We start from the raw sequence: 10,003 nt of genomic DNA on the forward strand, positions 1-10,003 counted from the left end.
TTCTCTCCAGGGTCTGCCAGCGAGCTTTCATTGCTGTGACTCCAGAAAGCTGGTGGGTAGACTGCCTGATCTATGCTCAAGTAGGGTCCAGGTGTTGGTGTTGGGGAGGGGAAGGAAGAGAAACAGCATGAGGAGAGCACTCCCAGGGTCAGACACTGGGCTTGACCTCCTGCCTTTACCCTTAAATCAGTGCTGGGATCCAGGATGAGACCCTCTGAGTCTCAGATTTCTTGTCTTCAAAAGGTTGCTGAGAATGGTTAATAATCCTGCCCTGTCTGCCTCACAGCAGTTTATGAAATGAAATACATTATCCAAGTGTTAAGTTACTATAATTAAGTTGTGCACCTGGCTCCCAGCTCCCTAAGACAGCCAAGCTTATGTGAATATAAATTAGCACAACTTTGAAGAACACTGGCCACGTCTAACAAATCTGAAGCTGCACAGCAACTGCTGGGTGCCTGAGGTGGACCCTCTCTGTCCCTGACACCTCACATTGCCTCCTCTTTGTTGTCTCTAGCTGGACCTTGCAGTTCTGTTACAGTTCTGCCATTGAGAGCCATTATGAGACCTTTGAATTTGAGATTGGGGGTCCTGAGAACAGAGAGGGGAACCTGCCCATCCCCCAATATCTCTCTCTTTCTTCCTCTCTCTCTCTTCCTCTCTCTCTTCTCTCTCTCTCTCTCTCTCTCTCTCTCTCACACACACACACACACACACACACACACACACACACACACTCACACCCTCCTGCGCCAAAAGAGCACCAGCATGTGCACAGGGAGACAGGCTTGTTGGTGATCGGGCAAATCTGGAACCCCTCCCCCACAGTGCCCATCAGGAGAAAGGCTCAATTGTGAACTGTCACTGGTAGAATATGATACACAAGTGGATAGAATGAACCAGGGCTATATGCATCATCACAGCTGAACCTCATAAGCAGCATTGATGCAAAGCCAGTTGCACAAGAAACTAAAATACAATCCCAGTTATACAAGTTAAAAAACACGTGAACGTGGAGGTGATGGTTGCCCAACATTGTGAATGCACTAAATGCTACTGAATTGTATGTTTTAAAACAGTTAATTTTATGTTTGTGAATCTCACCTTGAAAAAATGTTAAACTTGTATCTCCTCTGTCAGTCTCCCTATAAGTGAGGTGTCCAAGGGATGGGCACTTCAGGGATGGAGTGGTTACCATGGTGATGAGCTTGCTGGGTTTGACAAGGAGCTTGGTCTGCGTCCTAGTCTGGGCTAGCAGGCATTCCAATACAAAACCGCCCCCCCCGCCCCCAAGCGGCTCCTGGAACATTCCCCAGGAGATGAGTGACTCCCATGGGTGAACTACCAGGGGCCCCCCAATTCCCCTTTCTCTGAAAAGCAGGCTGGGAGAGACCATTTGCTGCCTCCCAGCCTAGCTGATGGGCAAGGCCTGCCGAGTCAGCCTTCCTCTCGCCCACACAGCCTTGACAGATGCACAGAGACAGGACACGCACAAGCCATATGGTAGACAGATATTGCAGCAGGCCTTAACTTGTTCGATAGCAAATAAATGGTTCCTGACCTGGATAAATAAGCTTGAAATTTGAAGACACTAAATTGAATCACAGTCAATGTCTGGGTTTTCTAGTGGAAATTATGGAGCTGTCCATCTTCAAACTCTGCCCAGCATTCAGAGCTGTCCCTTGGGCCACAGCTGTGACACAAGGCTGCTGTGGGTGCCCTCTCCCTCAGAGCTGTGGCCAGACTCTCCTGTGTGTGGAGGACGGTGCAGGGCCCAGCTGCTCTGCTCTCTGCAGGGAGGGCAGGAAGCTAACCGCTTTGACTAGCCCCAGTAATCTCTGTTAATGGTGTCTTGCTTCTCCCACTTAATGCCTTTGCATTTTAACCTAAACCTACCCAAGTTTGAGGCACCCTGACTGACAAATGGAAGACATTTTTAAAGTCTAGAAGCAGGTGGACCCTCTCTGTCCCTGACACCTCCTCACATTGCCTCATCTTTGTCATCTCTAGCTGGACCTTGCAGTTCTGTTACAGCTCTGCCATTGAGAGCCATTATGGGACCTTTGAGATTGGGGGTCCTGAGAACAGGGAGAGGAACCTGCCCATCCCTCAGTCTCTCTCTGTCTCTCTGTCTCTCTCTCTGTCTCTCTCTCTGTCTCTCTCTCTCTCTCTCTCTCTCTCTCTCTCTCTCTCTCTCTCTTTCTCCTCTCTCTCTCACAAGCCTCCTGCACCAACAGTCTCTGGCGTAACCTGTGTGTGCCTTTGCGACTGCTATTGACAACTGGGGCTAGAAATGATGAGAATAAGCATCATTGTAGAAGCCTATTTTGTCTTTGCAATGCAAGTGGTATTTTCCAGATGATTGCAAATACCCCATGTGGTATAATAAAAAATAAATATTTGGTTTTTGTGCAGTTCCTGGCACAGAGCCCCTAAAACCCTTGGAATTTACTGTCTTTGTACTCTAATGAGATGATTCCTGAGGGAGCCCTAGATAGCTTCAGGATGTGACTAGAAGGTTAGAACTTCCAGCCCCACCCCCAACCTCTGGGAAGAGGGAGGCCAGAGATGCAGCTCAATCACCGAGGCCAATGATTTAATCAATCATGCCTACGAAATGAAGCCTCATAAAATCCCCTAAGCAACAAAATTTGGGGAGCTTCCAAGTTGATGAACATATCATGTGCTGGGAGGGTGGCACGCACCCAACTCCACAGGCCCAGAGGCTCCGGTGCACAGAACCCCTGGCCATCCCCATCTGGCTGTTCATTTGTAGCCTCAGTGATTAAAGCCTCTTTCTGATTCTGTGAGTTGTTCTAGCAAATATCAAACCTGTGGGGGTGGTTGTGGGCTGGGCAGAAGTATGGGTAGCTTGGGCACCCCATTTGCAGCTGTGTCTGAAGGGGGGCAGTCTTGGCTGACTAAGCCATTAATCTGTGGGTCTGCACTAACTTGGTGCAGAAATGAATTGAATTATTGGGCCTCCAGTTGGTATTAGAGAATTGGTTGGACCCCACTGTAGTCTAACACTTCCCTTAATGCCAAACGTCCCACAGGCGACTGAGAGGCAGTGTGACATAGTGAAAGACACGCACACAGCACAGTCAGGACACCCGGCTTCTAACCCCAGCTCTGTTGGCCAGCTTGTGCCCCCTTGGCTTTCTCTGTCCCCATTTCTACATCTGTAAAATGAGGGAGGATTGGCTAATCCAGGGGTTTATATCAGGACTCTGCATTCCTAACAAGCAGCCAGGTGACTCTTATACTCTTATGCACTCTGAAGTTGGAGAACCACTGCTTATGGCCTCCCCACTCATAAAAAAGGTAAAAGCCTCCAGCTATGTATTTAGGGAAATTCCATCTTCCTTTATTCTTTCCACTTCAAATAATTCAACCTCTTAAATTCCTGCCGCACCAGTGAACTACATCATCAGTAAGCCCAGGTTTCGTCCGTCTGCTGAGACCCACCTGCAGGAACTTTCTCCTACTTTCAAGTCTTTGGAGGCCCAGCGGAGAGCTTTTCTGGAAGCTCCTTAAAGTTATGAGAAACTTGGAGAAGCAGCTGAAAATCAGGCCTGGGAAGCAAGAGAGAAATTCAAGTAACAAAATCCTCCCCAAGACCCAACACACAGCTGAAGAGGCAACACTTCACTGCCAGGTTGGCAACAGATGGCATGACCCACGTGCACACACACATGCTCACACCAGCTAAACCGAGTGGTACTGTGTCAGCTACAGCTTGGAGACGACCCAAGCCACCAGAGGCACAACAGCCCTGTCAAAACAAGCCCCTCTCAGGGCAGATTGCCCCAGTTCCCAGGCCAGCGCCCCGGCCTTGCTGCCAGCGCCAACTCCGCCTGCGCCAGGCTTTTCCTCTCTCCTCCCCGTTGCAATATGTCTCTGTGATTGTTCTTCTGATTTTAGAAGGAAACTGCTCATTGTTGGGAAATGGGGAAGCAGAAAATTAAAATTTAAATCTCCCATAATCTTACGGAGAAAACTGCTATATACATTTCAGGGTACTTTCTGTCTTATTTCTGCACACCTTTTCTTAACTCATTTGAACTTATACTGTACCTCTGCAGCTCAACACAGAAGTTAGTTATATTTACACATGTGGCTCTTTACATTTAAATTTTAAATTCATAGAATTCAAAATGAAGTTCCTTAATCACACCCACCAAAGATTTCAAATGCTCAGAAGTCATATGTGGCCCGGGGCTACGATGGTGGACCGAGCAGGTACTGAACATGTTCATCATTACAGAACTCTATTGGCCTGTGCTGGTGCATGCACGTTTTTGAACCTGTGGTCTACCCTATGAGCATTTCTTCATTTATTCAAACATTCCTTGAGAATATGACTTTTAATGGCTGTATGATATGCCATTATGTGTAGCATAATTTATTTTACTAGTTTTTTACCATTGGCCACTAAGATTACTCACTGTTTGTTATTATAAATAATGCTGTGATGACCTACCTTGTCCTTAGATCTTGATCTTATCCCTGATTATTCCTTTTTGAAAAATATATTTTTCAGATTTCAGAAAGGAAGGAAGAGGGAGAGAGAGAGAAACATCAATGATGAGAGAGAATCATCCATCGGCTACCTCCTGCACGCCCCACACTGGGGATCAAGCCAGCAACTCAGGCATGTGCCCTGACTGGGAATCGAGCCCTGACCTCCTGTTTCATAGGTCGAGGCTCAACCACTGAGCCACGCTGTCCAGGCATCCCTGATTATTTCTAGATTATTTCTACAAGGGGAGTTGAGTCAGGGAAAGTGCATATTTTCAAGGCCTTGAAATACAGTGCCCAGTTACCTCCTAGAAAGGTCTCCCTCTCTCCAGCAGGGCAGTTGTGCCCCTCTCCCTGTGAAAACCCTCAGAGAAGACAGGATTCAGCAAGGAAGCCCTGTCTGCCTGTCTGTGAGCACAGAGCCCAGTGCTTTGGGCAAGATGTGTCCAGAATTAAGAGGAGAATGGCCACCCCTGGAGAAGAGTGGACTAGATTATACCTGAGTACCAGAACTTTCTATGGTATCAGCCTGGGCTCTGTCTCTGGAAGGGGCATTTGGATAGGGTAGGTCTGATGGTTAATTTTATGTGTCAACTTGACGGGGTTAAGAGATGCCCAGGTAGCTGGCAAAATAATGTCTGTAAGGGTTTTTCTGGAAGAGATTAGCATTTGAATGGGTAGACTGAGTAAAAAAGATCATTGACACCAGTGTGGGTGGGCATCATGCAATCCGCTGAAGGCCTGGATAGAGCAAAAAGCTGGGAAGGAGGGCAAATCTGCTCTCTCCTTGACCTCAGACGTCCATTTCCTCCTGCCCATGGGCACTCCTGGTTCTAGGACCTCGTTCTTGGACTGGGACTAAGACATCAGCTCCCCTGGGTCTCCAGCATGCAGAGGTCAGATCGTGGGGTTTCTGCCTGTATCCACCCCATTGGCTCTGCTTCTCTGAGGCCCCTGACTAGTGCATCTGAAATATGCCCCAATGACTTGATTCATCACAAACCCAGTTTTGAGGCCCATTCATTTCTGAATTGCTCTAAACTTCTGAATCCATTTATCGTGTCACCTCTCAGGATAAGTGAGTTTTGTTCAGATAAGTGGTGGGGCTTCACTTCCCTCACGCTTCTCAAATGGTTCTGAGGTTTGGGGAGCAGGTCCACGTATGCCTTAGCTATTATTCACAACCATGTGTCCTCCAATCTGATCCCCTCTCTGCCTTTATCCTCCCAAACTGAGGCTCCTCTTCCTTTGATGACTTGCCCACCCCTTTGTCATTTCAGTTGCCCCTTGTGTGTCTCCAGGTCTACCATCTGGTCTTGACTTGGGACAATCAGACCTGCATGCAGGATTCCAGAGCATCGGACCACAAGCATCAGATCTGGCACCAGTGTTTCTTTTGTAAGTTTGGCTGCTTTGTGCAGCCTCACTTTTCCTCTCTGTAATATGGGGGTACCTCTGGACAATTATGAAGCAGCATAGACTCGACCTGTGGCAACGGCTCCATTCATTGCATCCTAGACAGGAGGGAGCCAGTGAGGATGAGCAGTGTGGGCGCCGGCTGGCCTGGTCCTGTGCTTGCAGACGGAGAACTGGTCTGTGCTTCTGGGATGAGCGGGGCTTAGGCCCCCACAGGCCTCAGAACCAGTGAGGATTCCTTCCTTGTAGGTGGTGAAGGGATTGTCTGGGAGGAACCATTTAAAACCAAAAAGTCACATCCTTCTCAAGAAGACTGAGACACTGGCGGCAGGAGCGCCACCCCTGGATGTGCAGAGCCCTCGCCCTTCAGAGCCCCCAGCTGCCCGGCCTGTCTCCGAGCCCAGTCATGGCGGCTAGTCTCCCTCCAGGCTGGCCCAGGGTTGCTATGTCCTTGTTCCCTGGTCTCACTGTGGGCTGGGTGTTTGAAGAGTAAGAAGGGAGCCTGCTTCTGGAGCTTTCCCCACCCTCACCCCCCAAAGGGAGACCCTACTCCTGCTTACAGGGGAGTCTGCCATGGGCTTTCTTCCTGGCGGGGAAAGAACTGGAAATCGGAGGCCAGGGGCGCAGCCGCAGCTCAAAGTGCCTTGGTGAGCCCGTTTCTCACCTGGGGCTCCCCCTGAGCAGGAAAGGGTGTGGGCTGAGACTTTCTCTCCCTGAACTCTGAGTGGGATGCTGCAGGGATCCTAAGGGGTGGGGTGAGGGGCAGGTGGAGGGGAAAGGTTATCTGGAAATCCATCCCCACATGTACGTAAGGACTTGCAGGGACTTTCGGACTTTCACAAGCAACTCCCCAAACATGCCCAGGGCAGCCAATGGCTATTGGCTCCTTAAGGGCAAAAGAACCTGTAGAGCTGCAGACTTGTTGACTCATCCATCTCTGGGGAGGGTGCTGGAGGTAACCAGCCAGAGCCGCCCAGACCCCTTTTCCCAGGCGCACCCATCCCCCAGCTGCTGGTAGACGTGACTGCTAACTGCTACAGCCACCCTGTTTCTGGCGAATTGCCTTTGGCTGAGCGAGACCTGTCTGGCCAGAGGGTAACCCCTCGTCCCAGGCCAGACAGTGGGTCAGGAGTCTAACAGCCCAACCCCTGGCCGAGGTGGGACCAGTTCTGTGTTGCAATCCATACGCCAGAGCTCCTGGCTGGAGCTGGATTACAGCTCAGGGCACCACTTCCTGGTTCAGACCTTCCCCTGCCCTCTCCTGCTCCCTCACTCCCCTTCTCAAAGAGGTACTTTCAGAGACTCCCCACCTTAGACTCTACTTCCAGGAAATGGCAACCTCTGCAGTGTCTTGAACGTATAAGGTACACAGCTTTCTGCTCACCTGGGACTTTGCAGGTCCGGGTGCCCAGCAGGAGTCTGGTCCTGATGCCTTCAAATACCCTGAGCGATTGTTTATCGGGGAAAGACACACACATCGTTCTGAGGAAACAAGTGGATCCCAAGAGGGCTGACCCCAGCTCTCCCGGCACCCTCTCTTAGCACCCTGCACAACTGTCCCATTGCACAGCGAGGAAGCTGAGGTGTGGGGAGGGCTGACTGGCTCAGGGTGGAGCATGGCAGAGCCAGGGTTTGAAGGCAAGCCTCCCACCGGGCTCTGCTTTCTGGAACCTTGGTGTGTTTCTTCCCAGGAGCACATGGGACTGAGGCTGCAGGACCAGGTTGCGGGGGGGAGGGGTGGTGACGGGGGGGGGGGGGCGCAACCTCCACACTGGCTTTGCTGCCCACACAGCCCCCTGAACTCTCACTCATCCTTTGAGCTCCTGTTCCTGTACCGCTGCCTCAGGAAGCCTCTGCCACCCCAGGCGGGCCAGGAGGGCGGAGCCCAAGTCCAGCTTTCTGGGTCTGTCTCAGTGTCTCAGGGTCTTATCCTGGTGTTTGACGGGTCGGTTATCTGGACAGGCGATGTGCAGCCTTGTCTTTCTAGAACCTTCTGACAGCCATTCCTTCTGTCAAATGTTAAGCCCAAGGGCCTTGTGTAAAGAATTTGCCTGAAAGTAGCCTCGAGGCCAGCCTCCAGCATCTTTATTACTGTAAGTGCAGGGCGCAGGGGCACCTTCAGGAGAGCTGGTGTCTCCAGCCTCAGGGGAGCACAGCCAGTAGGGAGCTCGGGACCAGGAAGGGTGGGCTGGTGGGCGGAGGGTGGAGAGACCGAGTCAGTGATCCTGACCGCAGCAGCATTTAACTGATGCTTCCCATGTCAGAGCCATATCTGCCCTTATGAGCCTTGTACCCCGTCCTCCCAGGATGTTGAACCAGGGCCCCTCACTGCACACTCTCGGGCTCCCATCTGGAATGAGTAGGGATGGGCTCCCCGGGGCTGTGGGTGTTTGGGTGCTTTATTAAGCCCTATTTGACAGATGGGGGGAAACACGCTTAGAGCATAAACACCAAGCCGAAGTTCACATGGCAGAACCAGACCCAGGCCCGCCTTATGACCAAACCCCAGCTTGCCCTGCCGCCAGAGGTCAAAGGTGACAGGGAGCCTGGCTCCTGCCCAAGTGCAGACCTCACTCCCTACAGGGAGTACTTGCCTGTTTTCACTAGGATCAGTTTCAGCCCTGGGAGCAGGCAGACTTTCCCAGCGCCCCCAGGCCGACCCTTAGCCTCCAGGCAGCAGAGCAGCTGATTGTGGGGTGGGAGCCTGCTGGTCCTGCCTCGCTGAGAACTCGCTGAGAACTCGAACTGCTGCTCTGGGGACTCGCAGCGGTGACCCCAGTGTGGCAGCCCCTCTTTTGGGCTCTTTAGTAATTTAGAGAATGTATATGATTCAGCTGGGCGGTTTCATCTCTGGATTCAGAAACACAGTGCCTTGGGGATTGTGTTTCCAGTGAAGAGTGAAATTCCGCTTGTCACAGTCACTGGAATCACAAACCTGTTCCTGGAAGGGGCTCTGGTTTCTGGTGTTTACAAACATCCCAGGTCCTGGGCGCCCAGGTGGGAGCCTGCTGTTCTGCCTGCTCAGCTGTCAGGTGCCGGGGCCCCTGTCAAGTCCCTCCCTCTCTGTCCCCTGCCTGCTCAGGGGTGACAGCGCTGTGTGGATTGGTGTGTGTGACCCAGGGCCTTTCCCTCTCACGTTCAGTTGTACCCCCTCCCCAACCTCACTTGGGTGAGCCCCTGGGAAAGACTCTTTTTTTAAAAAAATATATTTTATTGATTTTTTACAGAGAGGAAGAGAGAGGAATAGAGTTAGAAACATCGATCAGCTGCCTCCTGCACACCCCCTACTGGGGATGTGCCCGCAACCAAGGTACATGCCCTTGACCGGAATCGAACCTGGGACCCTTGAGTCCGCAGGCCGACGCTCTATCCACTGAGCCAAACCGGTTTCGGCTGGGAAAGACTCTTGCACCAGGCCCCAGGGGGTCTGTGGGAATCTGTCCAGAGTGGCTGGCATTTCCTAGAATTTGTCAAACGGTGTTCTTTAAAAAAGAAAAATCATACTTTGAAAACATTTTACAAAGTGCAATAAGCCATACACAAATGGATAAATATTACACGCTTACACTTATATATGGTACCTAGAATAGGCAAATTCATTGAGACAGAAAGTAGAATGGTGGTTGCCAGGAGCTGGGGGGAGGGGGAGAGAGGTTACTGTTTAATGGCGGCAGAGTTTCTGTTTGGAATGATGAGAAAGTTCTGGAAATGGATAGTGGTGGTGGTTGCACAACATGGTGAACGTGCTTTATGCCACTGAATTATACACTTAAAAACAGTTAAAATGGTAAATTTCAGGTTAAGTTTTACCACAATTTAAAAAAGTGTTTACTGTAAAAAAAATTGCACAACCAATGAATGTTCATTCAAGTAACATGAGAAAATAATTTTATTTACACTGAAACCTCCTCCCCTTCTCCACAAAACAAACTAGTTTTCTGTGAGATTCTAATCCATGACGAGAGAAAAAGTCTTACTTCCTAACTAGCACAGTAAGTACTAAGCACCCAACAGGCCTGCCCTAAATAGCCACAGTGGTTAAAATAAAACCTACCCCCACCCCAAG

The sequence above is a fragment of the Eptesicus fuscus genome, chromosome 21 (assembly GCF_027574615.1).
Source record: "Eptesicus fuscus isolate TK198812 chromosome 21, DD_ASM_mEF_20220401, whole genome shotgun sequence".
NCBI lineage: Eukaryota > Metazoa > Chordata > Mammalia > Chiroptera > Vespertilionidae > Eptesicus > Eptesicus fuscus.